This window comes from Anas acuta, chromosome 1 (assembly GCF_963932015.1).
Source record: "Anas acuta chromosome 1, bAnaAcu1.1, whole genome shotgun sequence".
Taxonomy (NCBI): Eukaryota; Metazoa; Chordata; class Aves; order Anseriformes; family Anatidae; genus Anas; species Anas acuta.
The window spans coordinates 139,658,154-139,671,071 of record NC_088979.1 but is presented as its reverse complement, the minus strand read 5'-3'; the positions used below and the strand labels follow the sequence as shown (position 1 = coordinate 139,671,071).

Here is a 12,918-nt window from a genome sequence, read left to right as displayed (position 1 = left end):
GATTTTTTTTTTCTTCTGGTGCAAAAAGTAAATATGTTTACTGTGTCCCTTTCCATTCAGTGTATTTCCTTTTTTAAGCTCCGTTTGTGTTCAACAAGACAGCCTCTTTCTCCAAGATTAACATTTCTTATGATTGTTCCTGACAGAGGATTTACTTTCAGAGGCCCTGCTAAGGATAACCAAAAAAGGGCATGTAGCAAGACAGTTTTGGCAGCTTGCATGAATTTTCGGAGCTTTTTAGGTCTTGGTTTTCTGATGAGTGGCTTCCTGAGCATGCCTAGGGAATGACAGGCATCTCTGCAGGCAGGCTGAACCCACCTTGGCTTGTGCGTAGTCATTGGCTGCCTATTAGAATAAATTGAGGACAATGCATACCGCTGCCTGCCAATTGTAAACATAAGGGATATGTATTCACTTAGCATTGACTTTTGGGAGGGGCCAAGGAAAGGCTGCAGTTTTATTGAATAGGGCTGTGTGTGAGGCTGCTGGTGTGCCTTTCTTGCTGCGCTCCTGCCCAAGCAGCCAGTTATTCATTTCCTTCCTACTAGTTGAAAACTTTGCACCGCAGAGGTAAGGGCTTACGATACGTGTTTGTTTGGGAGCGAGCCGGTCTGACTGCGTTTGCATCGTGCCTAGAGATTAAGCAGCATGCAAAATATAACGAGCAGTGGAAATGGTCCGACGGTGTCGGATGCTCTTTTTCCTCTCCCCATTGCCCCCCCCCTTTCCCGCTGTCCTTGGAGGGCTGGGGCAGACGAAGGGCTGCGAGCTCGCCCACCCTGGTGGACCCACCTGTACGTGGAGCTGTGGGGGCAAGGCTGTGGCTGTGGGGCAGGTCGGTGCCGGCTCCGTGTGCCGGTCCCACTGTGCGTGGGGCAATAACCTGTCTGCCCCCCCTTTAACTTTTCTTTATATATATGTATATAAATATATAAAAGCATTGCAATAAAAAGGTCTTTGGCATGGTAACAGCTGAATTGCTTTTTATTTTGCAACATAGTACCTGGGCTTTCGGGGCAGCACGGCTGCAAAGGCAGTCTCGTGGTGTAACTGATACAGATACAGTAAAGCTCTGGTTAATGTAAGTGATCTGATGCTTGCTGCTGCAGATGTCTGCCATGGCAGCCTTTCATAGAAATTTTGTTGACAATAGACAGCATCCGTTTTTGTTTTCAGCCTTCAGCATGCACAGCCGCGTATTGCCAGAAAGTTTCTTGTGAAGTTGTCTTTCCTGTTAAAAGGGGGAGAAAAAAATGCACTTGGGTGGGACCGGAGCTCTTAAAAGTATCGCTCTGTGCTCGTGTCAGTCAGAGCGCTGCTCCGCAGAGCCGGCGTGCAGGCTCTCCTTTCCAGCTCCTTTGACATGCTCAGGCAGCTTGAAAGCATTGTGCAAGGCTGGCTGCTGCTAGCACGATATTCTGTGTAGCAGGGAGTTTCTTGGGGAAAGAGATGGGAAAATGAAAGGAGGGATGAAGTTAGCTGCAGAGGGAGACTTGGGAGAGATGCACATTGACCGAACAAACAACCTCTGACCAGACCTACAGTGCTAGAATTGATTATTCTCATATGTCATATTATGTGTTGCTTGGAGAAATGGGCAAGATAACTCTTCTGAAAGACTTCTTGTGGAATATTTATTTTCATTGTGCAGTATTTATGCAATTTTGCCTAGCTGAAAGCGCTTTTCTTGCTAAGAGGCATATAGCAGAACAATTTGTGAAAATAACCCATTCTCTCCTTGGCAGCAGCTCAAAGAAAATAAGGAGGCAGTATTTCTGTTGTGAAAACTGTGTATTATAATTTGTCTATTTTAGATACCATATAGTGAATGATTGTGCTTGTATGATTTGCTGTCACAGAACCCTGAAACCCTGCATGCATTCCCATTCTTTCTCAGTTGCTTTAAATGTAGCACTAGGTTGCTGTGCGAGGGTACACATCTGCAGATAAATCTCATACTTTTTCCTTCTGCCATTGAGAGATGGAATGGGATCCTAAAACTACATACACAAAACCAGATGGACTGTTTTGACCTAAATTACAAAGGGGGTGATGTTTCAAGGAAGTGAGTAGTCCATTTGCTTAATTAAGTTGCCTTTAAGGTGAAGTGTTTCAAGATACTCAAAGAAGGTAACAGGTCTGCCTTTTGGGGGGAGGGTTTCTGATAGGCAGGTGTCCTTGCTGATAAAACAAACAAACAAAAAACCCCACCACCATCAACTGCATGTTAACATATTATCTAAATCATGAACAGGAGAAAAAAAAAAGCAATAATTTGTATTTCCTGAAAACTCCTCTTTGTTGCAGCATGCAATGGCAAGGGGATCAATTCCACAGCCTTCATTCACAGGATTAGTCTTGGTGAAATCAATACCATCAGTAACGGATGCAGGAGCTGATGTGAGGAGAGCCCTGTGTAGTCTGAATACACTTTGACAATGAGTGTGTATTAGGAGAACAAGGGATTTTCTGCATTTGCTACTTCAGATGCTCACAGCAGTATTCTGACATAGAGCAGTCTGAGAATGAGGTAACTTCCCTTCTGCTTTTATTTCTTGTGCAGCACTGATAGACGATGCAATAGTGTCACTGGAAAGCAAGCAATTTGAAAGGACAGAGGGCTTCTGAGTTCCCCTGGCTACCAGTAGAGGGAAAATTAAAGTATATTAAGATGGGAAGATGTCTTATTCCTTGAAGTCTCATTCACAGGGCCATGCATGGCAGGGAGACCTGCTGGTCAGCATCCATCTGTACCGATACATGGTTAGGGATCTGCGCGGCCAGTTCCAGGTGGTGAGACTAGAAAGGTAGGGCAAAGCTCTTTTTGCTGGCTGCATGCTGGGAGGTTGCTTCTGTCATATGAAGAGATATTCTGTGACGGTCTATCAAGAGCCTGGCTGAAAGTCTTCCAGGGTTTGCCCTTCCATGTGTGCAACCAGAGAGGCGCAGCCTGTGTAACTGATCCCTGCAAAACCAGGCACTGCAACACAGTAGCACGGTGGAGGGCTCTGGGTTTGATGTGTTTGAACAAAAACCAAAATCTAACTCTGTGCAAAGTTACCCCCACCCCGAATGATGTATGTTGGAGCATCTCTTGTCTGATGTGACTGGTTTACCTGGCTTTGGGTGGCTTGCACAGGTGGCAGGGAGCAGTACAACTCATATTCTTCTGGTAATGCTGACACTGGTTCGGCTTTTTGTGTCCAACTGGGGTGAGTGTTAATCTGTGTTGTCACAGGTAAAAAACAGTAATAATAATAATAAAAACAAACAAACAAAAAAAACCAACCTCCTTGCGCTCAGGAAGGCTTAAAATGCCACATGCCCTGGAGAGATTTTGCTTCCCAAGGGAATCTGTTCCATTGCAGAGAAGTGAACCTCTGCTCCCTTCCTTCCTTCCTGCAGGACAAATAGGATTTGAATGCCCTGGAGCTGCCTAAAATACTCTGATTTCTTGGTAGTTGCTCACGCAAAACTGTTCCATTGGGTGCTCGTGTTCTAATTTCTATCAGAGATCAGTGGAGATGGTAACTCCTATCCGCTAAGGGGGCAGCTTGGTACATTGATCACTGCATGTGAACAAAGAGAGGCAGGCAACCATATATGCATAAGAAAGAGAGGGCCAGACAGCAGCATTAGCTGTCCATCTGCAGGGCTTGCCTGGTCTCTCCTGGGTGTCCAAGAAAGCACCAAAAAAGGTAACCCAGCAGAACGTGAAGTGCAATCCTGCGAACCTTTCATTGCCTTTGAGGGGAGTGTTATGGGGCGTTTGCAGGATTGGGCTCCAGGTGTACAAAGCCTGAGGCAGACAGGCCTGTGACTGTGAAGAGTGGGAGTCTACCTTCAAAGCAGGTTTTCATTCTTTAAAAATTGTCTCCTGTTAGTAACTATCCCCTGGCAGCTTGTAACAGGAAAACTGCTTCCTTACTTGAGTGCGCACCTTCAGAAATATTCAGGTGCAAAGGACAGCTTGTTTCTGTTCAGAGCTCCTGCATGGCCTAAAGCCTGGTGAGAATGGATTTTGGGCACAACTGTACTGGGAACAAGTCACCTACATGCTAGTGCTTTCTCCTTGGGTGCTGGTGTCTTCTGGGAAGCTGTAGCTGTTGCATGTCTCCAAATGGTTTGTCAAGGATTTTGCTGAAGCTGAAATTTGACTCAAAGGCATTTGAAGATCAGATTAGGTTTGACCTTTTGGGATGAAACACTGAGGTCATAGGACAGTTGAACTGTGTAAGAATTTCTCTTTGCTTTTCCTAAAGCTCTTGTAAAGTTTAGCTAGCCCTGTATGGAAGGATGTTCTGCACATTATAATTTGGGATCCCTCCCACCCCCAAGGAGCTTGCTCCTACTTTTCTTGAAATGGATTAGATTAACTAGAAACATTAGGGCATGCAACACTGTCAATTAGCTGCTAGCCCTGGTATGTTAGCTGCATGGTTTACATCCAATTAGGAAACTGCTGCTTATTTTTTTTTTTTCCCCTTTGGAACTGTGTTTAGTGCTGATAAATGGTGTGGGGCTGGCAGCTTGGCTGGCAGCAATAGCAGTGCAGGCTCTACTATGTCCCTTCTCCCCAGGCATCACTAGTTGGCACCTCCTGATCAGAAAATCCTGACTATAGGAGTGTTTATGGGGTTTGTGTTGAAGCCAGGGTGAAGTGCTCCCAGGGTCTGTTCTGCTGACTCGTAGTAGCAAATAGCTGAGAAAGTGGGGGGAAGAGAGAAAGGAAAAAGAAGGCCAGATCTTAAACCACTGCAGTCATTTCTCCTTTGATTTTTTTTTTTCCTGTGGTCATAAATACCTGGTGAGTCATTTAATGGCTGTGTCTGTTTCTGTGTCTTCAAGTGCAGAATAATCCATACCATTTTGTATTTAGCCCATACAGCTATTGAGGCTCAATTCATTAGTGCTCCTAAAGAGTTTGTAATCTTGAAATGCCAAGTTTAAGTACTGGCCTTATTTTTGATTGATTTCTGTTTTGATTGATTGAGAAACCTTATTTTTGATTTATTTTCTGGCAAGAACATACACATTTTGTTTTGTTTGCACAGTTGTATATTCCACTAGAATTTAACTGCTTTTTTCTAGATTGTGGGCATTAAAAACCCAGAAGCGCAGCGAGTGAGGTGGAAAACAGGGCAGGCTGAGCATGGTGACTCTCAGCTGAAACACCTGGATGGGATTTCTTGGGTGCTTGCAGATTTAACTGCACTTGCTGCACCTAAGGGAGCATCCTTCTGTGAAGCTGTTGTGTGGGAACCAAAACTGCAGGATGACAGCTTTTACCTCCAGCCCTGCCACACTGTTACAAGAGTGGAAGAGAAACTACCGACCAAGCTGGCAAAGCTTATCTGCTTGTCTGCTTTCTTGTTGATGGGAGCATTTCAAATTGTAACTCCTGGGGCCAGGCCAGGCTGCAGTGGGGAAAATATTAGGAAAAGATTTCAGGCAATGGAAACATCATTACATGTTTTCCACACCCTCTTGTGTACAGAATACAAATAACGAGCATTTCCCTTGGGACTTGCTGTGGAGGGTGTGAAGCAAAGTGGAACCCACCCGTTTGCACATTTTCTGGTTTATGTCCTTAAATGGGAAAAAAAATCTTTGGAATTTAGCTCATAGAAGGGTTATAAATAGATTAATGGAGATAAAGTTTTGCTGTAAATGCTCTGGTTTCGGATGCATTCAGAAGAGCAACTCTGTAGGCCAGCTGATAAGAAAAGGGCAGCTGTTGCTAGCCGCAGCAGGATGCCATGTGGGCACCCTCCACATTTCTTCGTCCAAGTGCATGGACACCCAAGGGGCACAGCAACCTCTGTGTGCACTTCCAGAAGCTGAGTACCTTGAGGTGAGGGACAACTGGCATTCGTGCCCCATTGCAAGGCGCATGATGTGTTGGAAGCTCAATTCACCTCCCGCTGTGGGGCCCGGCGGCCGCTGGCTGCGGTGCTGCTGCAGGGACCAAGCCCTGGGACCAGCGCAAGTCGGCTTCAAAGGGAGCTTTGCCCATGTGGAGGAGCCTGTGATCAGGCCCTCGTTTGTTTCTTATTTGCAGGGCTTTGATGTTCCCTTGTCTGTCTGTGACTGCCACAGGGCATGTTACTAGCCTTTTCCCACTTCATTCTTTTCTTTGACAGCAAGCTCTCTACTGCTGAAATGGTCCTCCTCCTGTCCCCGTTTTTTTTCCTGAGTCACAGTGCTCACCCTAGTAAAACCTCTCTCTGATCCCAGAAGCTCAGGCAGGACCTCATTTAATTCCTCTCTGTTCCAGAGGACCTAGCAGTGCTTGTCTGATAGCCCGGGTCATCACCATCTAATACCAGCACTTATATCATGAACAATTTCTGCTCGGTCCTCTGGGATCAGCTGCAGATGGAGCAAAAGCTAAGGATTTTCTGTCTGCATCTTCATTTTGCCCTTAAATAATGACCTGGTGATAACCTGCTTTCTCTTAGCAGTTTCAAAAGCCAGGGGGAGAATTTGGCTTCATTCCTGTCTAGTTAAAGCCTCATAGGTTTGAGATAGAAATTCCTCGGGCTTGGATACAAACTGTGGAAATGGGAGCGAGCTGGGTTAGCTCTCAGATGTGGGGAAATTTGGTCAGCTCCCATTTACCTGCAGAGCTGATCCCCTCTAGTGCGGGAGCTGCAGGATGCCTCTGGCAGAGGTCAGCATCCTGCACAGAGGGCTGTGGTGTGCTGCAGCCCTGCGGCCTGAGGGCAGGAGAGGGTTTGCTGCTTGGCAGGGCTTTGGGAACAGCATGGCCCTATATGCACAGCCACACCCTGCTATGGAAACAGGGGCTTCATCCACATGTATGATAAGCCACAGCTGTTATTTTGCCACTTCAAACAAAACTGGATTATAAAGACTGAAGTGCAGCATTTTAATTGCTGTAAATATGAATAAGAGTGTTTAGGCAATCCACATGACAAAGCTAAGCATTTCTGAGGCTAATGTATATTACACTGACAAAAGCAGGCCTGCTGAAGGTTTTCCTCCTGCTACCGCCAGTAATTTACCATACGAATCGAATTGTCTGAGGTCTGCTGTCACTGTACCAGTGAAAATGAGGGAGAAGTTTTAACCTGGGCATTGGTTGGCCTGAATCTAACTGTGCTGTCAGCAGCTGTATGGTGAGGTAAACCATATAGTTAGTTTTAAAAAAAATAAATAAAAAAAAATATGTATATAATGTCTGATCTCAGCTATTGCAGTATAAATCTGTTTGATTTCCTAGAGTTACTCAGAATTCAGAGGGCTGCTTGGTATCAGAAACCAGCCCTTTTTGTTTTGCTTTCTATACATCCCCTGAAGGCCACTAGCAGCAGGAAATTGGGTCAGGATTGCAGTAACAAGCATTCATTGGGAATTGATATTTCATACAAGAGAGGGCACTGCAAAACCAGCAAGCCAGTAAAATTCCACTGCTCGTTTGCTCCCTGGTGATTAAAAGGCCTTGCTGTAAATGGGGAAGGCCAGAGCTTCATTCACTTCAGCCACAATAGTAAAAGGCTTATTCACTGGACACAGTATGCAAGCAAATAGCAAGGGTTTGGGACAATAAAAGGGAAAAGCAGCAACTTTTGCTTGCATTTTGTTTTCAGTTTTCTCCACTGTATGTTATTAAAATGCTCTGTGACTATTTTTTTGTTCCTTTATTTAGATCTATGTAAATGGCAGTCAGTTTGTTTTGCTACTTAACCCTCAGTCCATAAAACCAGACACAGCAGCCTATTTCCTCTCCTTCCCCCTATACAACCCAAACAAGAAAAAAGACATTTCCTCTACCAGTATAAATAAATGTAGCTCCTCTGTCTTCAGTGTATCTGTTGTTGGTTTATATGACTGCAGCCTGGGGTTAGCAGACAAAATTTTATTCTCACCCCAGGTATAAAACACTAACTTTAACAAAAGCAATGATTAAATGCTGGTATTTCCGAAACAGTAATGGGACCATGGGAGTGAAGCAAATAGGAAACGTGTGTGCATGAATAGGGATGGGTTTTGGGGGAGGGCAGGACCAGTGTGCTTTGGATGGGAAAGAGCACAGGGGAGCAAGGCTGTGCACACCCGTCAGGGATTTTCCTTCCACCGCATCAGTTCCTGCAGTGAAACCCTATGCAGATGACATTAAGATGTGAAGTCATTACAGCACAGTTGTGTTTACATTCTTGCTTTTCAGTTTATTTTCCTTGGGGTTCAGTACTTTCTCTGCCATCAAAATCACAGGGAGAAAATTGTCAGTCTATTTGCATTTTATTTCCTAAGGAGAAAAACAGTTAAATGACTGCAGTGATGGAGCTATGTAGGGTTCCCTCCTTGCTGGACATTTTCCTGAGGCTGTTTTTTGTCACGTGCCTTAGAAATACGATGTTTATATCATATTGGTAGGTTTAGAGGTTATAGATGGGGTTCTTTAAGTGACTGTCATTTTGATGTAAACCCAGAAGGGCTGGTTGATTAGTCTGATCTCCCAGACCACATCATTGCACATCATCCAGTTACTCGTTTTGAGGCCACTTAAACTGATGTGGTTAAAATCATAACTGGCTCCTTGGATGATTTTAGGTGATCCCAGGACAGGTGGCAGGATTTGAATCCAGTCTTCTGCTCCTCCAAAATGTTACCATGCCTACCAGGATGGACCACAGCCCTGACAGGCGTGCAGTTCAGCTTCTTATTTTGACACACATCTGGGCCTCTGCAATTTCCAACAGGAGTAACTGGTAATAAGGATTTTTGTCAGTGTCAATAAAGCAGACTTTCTTGCAAGTGACCAGCTATTGGGTGATATCAGGTTTACCCCTGCAGTTTAGGTTCAGTATTGACTGGCAGCCATCAGGTGGTTTGGTTTCTCATTGCCAGTGGCTTTTTGACATATCACTGCTTCTGTTTCCTAGTGTTAAGGAGAATTGACCTTTCTTTTTGGTGGTCCTTTATGATAGTTTCTGATACCTTTATGATAGTTTCTGATACCTTCCTTTAATGAGAAGAGGGGTTTTTTTGTTTGTTTGTTTGGTTTGGTTTGGTTCAATTTATTATTTTGACAGTGAAACCAGCAGCCTCAGCTTCACCTGAAGGCACAAGATATTTTACATCAAAAAGCAGTAGGAAGTAAATTAGGCCCACTTTGAAATGGTGTTACTTTTTGTTTCTGGATGGCAATACTTCTGAGGTGACATCATCTGACCACCAGGAATTGTCATGTGGCCAAAACAAGCACTTTCAGGTTGTGAGAGCCCACTGAAGTGACAGCAATATATGTGGCTGCTTCTGTTTTCTGCCTATTGAAAAGATCAGGAAGAATCAATTTGGAGACCAAAATAATTAGATATTTAACCTCCTCATTGTTCAAATCCTGGATGGAGAAATATGTAGAAGCCTTGTATCTGCTCCTTAAATGCTGTCTGGAACCTTAGGAAAAAGTCTCTGAATAATAAGCAAATTGAGAGCAGTAAGTATTCTTGCATGGTTGAAGAAACTTCTAGCTTTTCTTCTAGCTTTAGCATCTTCAGTCTTCCTGAACCCAAATGTAAGATGTGAGGCTGCTTTGATTTCCTCTTGGAAGAGGCAGGGTAAATGATTTGTGCTTTGAAGTCCTTTCCTCCCTTCTTTCCTGCCCTACAAGTGGCTGAGCTTGGTATTTGTGCAGCCTCATGCTGTCTACCAGCTCTTGTTCAACTCTGCTGCATCACATTGGTCACGACTGGGAGTTCTCTTTCATTTTACTTGTTGAGATACTAAAAGTAAAAGCTTCCAAAGATGTCATTTTACAAGATTAAAAAAAAGAAAAAAAAAAGTTTTTATTTAAGTAAATGTTTTCTTTTAGAAGAATACCCTTCTCTGTGGTTCTGCTTGTGAACTGGCTTAAGAGTTTTCAGTCCATTGTCCTACAAAGGACTTCCATGGTCAGTAAAGATGTTTATAAAACAACAACAAAAAAGTGTAATTCTTGGCCCATTTGCTGTAACAGCCCAATAGATTTTACAAAATGTTTTTTTTTTTTTTTTTTCTTCACTAGCTTCTGTAATAGTTGCAAACTCCTTAGAGTCGGTATACAGAAAAACTAATATTAATAAGAGAGGAGGGAATAAAGGTACTTTGATCTTCTGCACCAGATATCTGATAAAGATCAGTTCATCTTAGTAAGAAATTAAAGGAGTTTGCTATCTGTGTAAGAAATACGTTTAGCTATAACGAACAGATTGAAGCAGTGGCAGACAGTGAATCTGACTTATATGACAAAATACAGCTATACAGTCCTGAAAGTCTGGAGACTGGCTTGATGAACTGGAAAAAACATTATAATCTGAACACTTTATTTCTGTCTCTCCTGTGACCCTTCAAAGCAATGGAAAGGCACTGATGGAAAGACTGTTGGCATTAGCAGGCATAGAAATGGTTTCATCGATTTTGGTTCAGTGCTTAAAGGTCATTGAGGTTGAATTTAAATCTTTACGTTCGAGTTTTTTTCCCCATTTTAGAATTAAATACCGGAGGCTATAGGCATAGCCTGAAAACCTGGGAAAGACATATTAGGTCATCTTGTCCCTTTCCTCTAGGCAGTGCAGGATGACTCCCTAAAGTATATTCACACGTGTTTTGTCCATAAACACCTCTGTTTATTAACAAAATACAATAAGCTGTAGTTTTTCAGTGAGGATTGGGATATTTTGCTGCACTTTCTAGTTTTTAGCAGGGGGAAATAGCTATCATTCTAAAATGTGTTTCTTGGCCTATGGATATTGCTTATGTGAATTCAAGCAAAAAAATGTCTAATGAATGGAAACTTGTAGAAGAGTTAACGGCAGCTGGTTTTATTATGGACCATGGCTCTGACATGATCTCACGCTAGTTTAATACAAGTGTTACCTCACTGACTTCAATGGAACAGTTTTTCATTTTCAAGAGAGTAAATGAGGCCCAAATCAGTCAGACACCTAGGGAGACTCTCTGGGAGAGAGTTTTAGTTTGGGGAATGTTCTTTACATACATATAAAATATATGGGCATATCTGGACATCACAGTAAATGCATCAGGCCACCTGGGAGAAAAGGGCCAAATTCTGCTTTGAATAGCACCTGTGTAAATCCAAAACGAAACGAATGGATAGCTTGCCAGAGAGAGCCAGAGAAGTATCTAATTTTTCTGAGTGCTGGGCCGAGTTTCCTTCTGACTGTATTTCTGGTGTTTCCTCGATGAGATGGGTGGGACATATGGCAGAGTAAGACTGTTCTGCAGCTTCAGTATTTATGCTTCTTAATTTCAACCATATCAAATTAAAAGAGGAGCTGTGTTGACTATTGTGAAGCCAGCTCAGACAAAAGCACCACATGTGCAGCTATTCTGCCTTAAAACTATCAAAGCAAGCAGAGAAATTAGAACCATGTATTTTAGTCAAACCTCTCTTCTGAATTGCACAATAGTACGTCCTCCTCGCTCTGCATTCAGCTTAGCTGAATCTTGCAAAACTCTAGGAAGGCTGCTGTGCTCTGTTGGAAGTGTAGCTGTGGGCTCAAAAAGGGAGAAGAGCTTCAAAACTTTCTCAAGTCCATCAGAGTTGTTACAAGTTGCAGCAGCAGTCTGCAACTGAGATGAGCTTTATTTTTACACCGTGTATGAGGAAACTGAGGTGAAGAAGTGACAGGCATTGATTAAGAATAGAGAAAGGCCAGGGAAAGAGGCTGTGTGTTCATGGCTTCTTGCTGCTTGTGTCTTGGTGATCCTGCTCCTTTCTCTCCAACACAGCAGCACCTGAGGTACAGGCTTGTATGGAACCAAGGTATGCAGCCTCTTCGGTGCAAGCTTTGAAATCTTTTAGGGTTTGACTTTAACACAGCTCCCTGGATTTTAGTAGGATTTCCTAGCAGTATAAACACTGGTTTCAGATGCTTTTTGCTTTGCTCAGCCTTTGAAATGGTGAAGTTTACAGGTGTGCGACAGAAATATTCATTGTAATGTGGTTTGCAGTTTGACTTGGGGCACTCCTGCTGCTGGGGGGAAAAGCACTTTAAGACTATAGAGTTATGTAGTGTTAATTCATTTTTATTTTACTGAAGATCTCGAAGGAAAGCAGAATAATGATAATTAAGCTTGACCTATTGGCCAAAACTGAGAGGGAGAAGGCAGTAAAGTATTTGAAATGTTTTAAATGGTCCCATCTGCTTGTTTAAAAGGGAACACTTGTGGAGAGTGGTTACAAGTTTTTTCTCAGTCTGTTACAGGGTTCTTGCTGTTCACTATCTGAGCCAAAGCTAATTATATTGTCCACAAAAATAGCACAGCAGAAGCTAGCATCCCTGGGGTTCATACACGTGCTAGTTATTCCCAGTGGTGATGCAGCAGTGTGCTCCCATGGAACTGGTCTCAGAGTACCAGCTTGTTTCCTGTATGATACCATTGTGCCATGAGACAGGAGTGACTTGTAGCTGCAAGGCTCTGCCAGATTCACCATGGTAAGTGTGAAGTAGAAGCCTGGTTACCTAGCAGATTTCTTTTTAGTCCTTTATGAACCTTGCTCCTCAGCAAATTAGATGCTGTTGAGAGAAATTTGTCTGATTATAACACATACCAGTTTTCTCCTGCTTGCTTTCTGTGTTTCTGTCCTTGAAAAAGTCAAAACAAGTAGAGTCACAGAATATCCTGAGTTCGAAGGGATCCACAAGGGTCATAGGGTCCAGCTTCTGGGTCTGCACAGGACCACTCAAAAATCAGAGCATATTCTAAGCACAATATTATATTGCTATTTCAATACTGTCTTTAGCTGAACAGAGCTTGCAAAGTCCAGCCTGACCTGTATACACTGAATAATACTGTGCATACTGTAGGTACCTTCACTGAAGTAAAAATGGCCCAGGTTATGTGGAACATCAGTGGTAGTGGTCAGAGGCACAGACCAGGATTTCTGAC

General features: G+C 43.3%; 1 protein-coding gene across 1 annotated transcript in view; it reads left to right on the top strand.

Moving 5' to 3' along the window:
* The first annotated feature begins 362 nt into the window (after positions 1 to 362).
* Positions 363 to 12,918, top strand: part of LOC137844078 (caldesmon-like) — a 190,756-nt gene continuing 178,200 nt past the window's right edge. Inside the window, 1 exon segment of the mRNA XM_068660045.1 lies at positions 363 to 570. The gene's annotated coding sequence lies outside the window, so the exon portion shown is untranslated.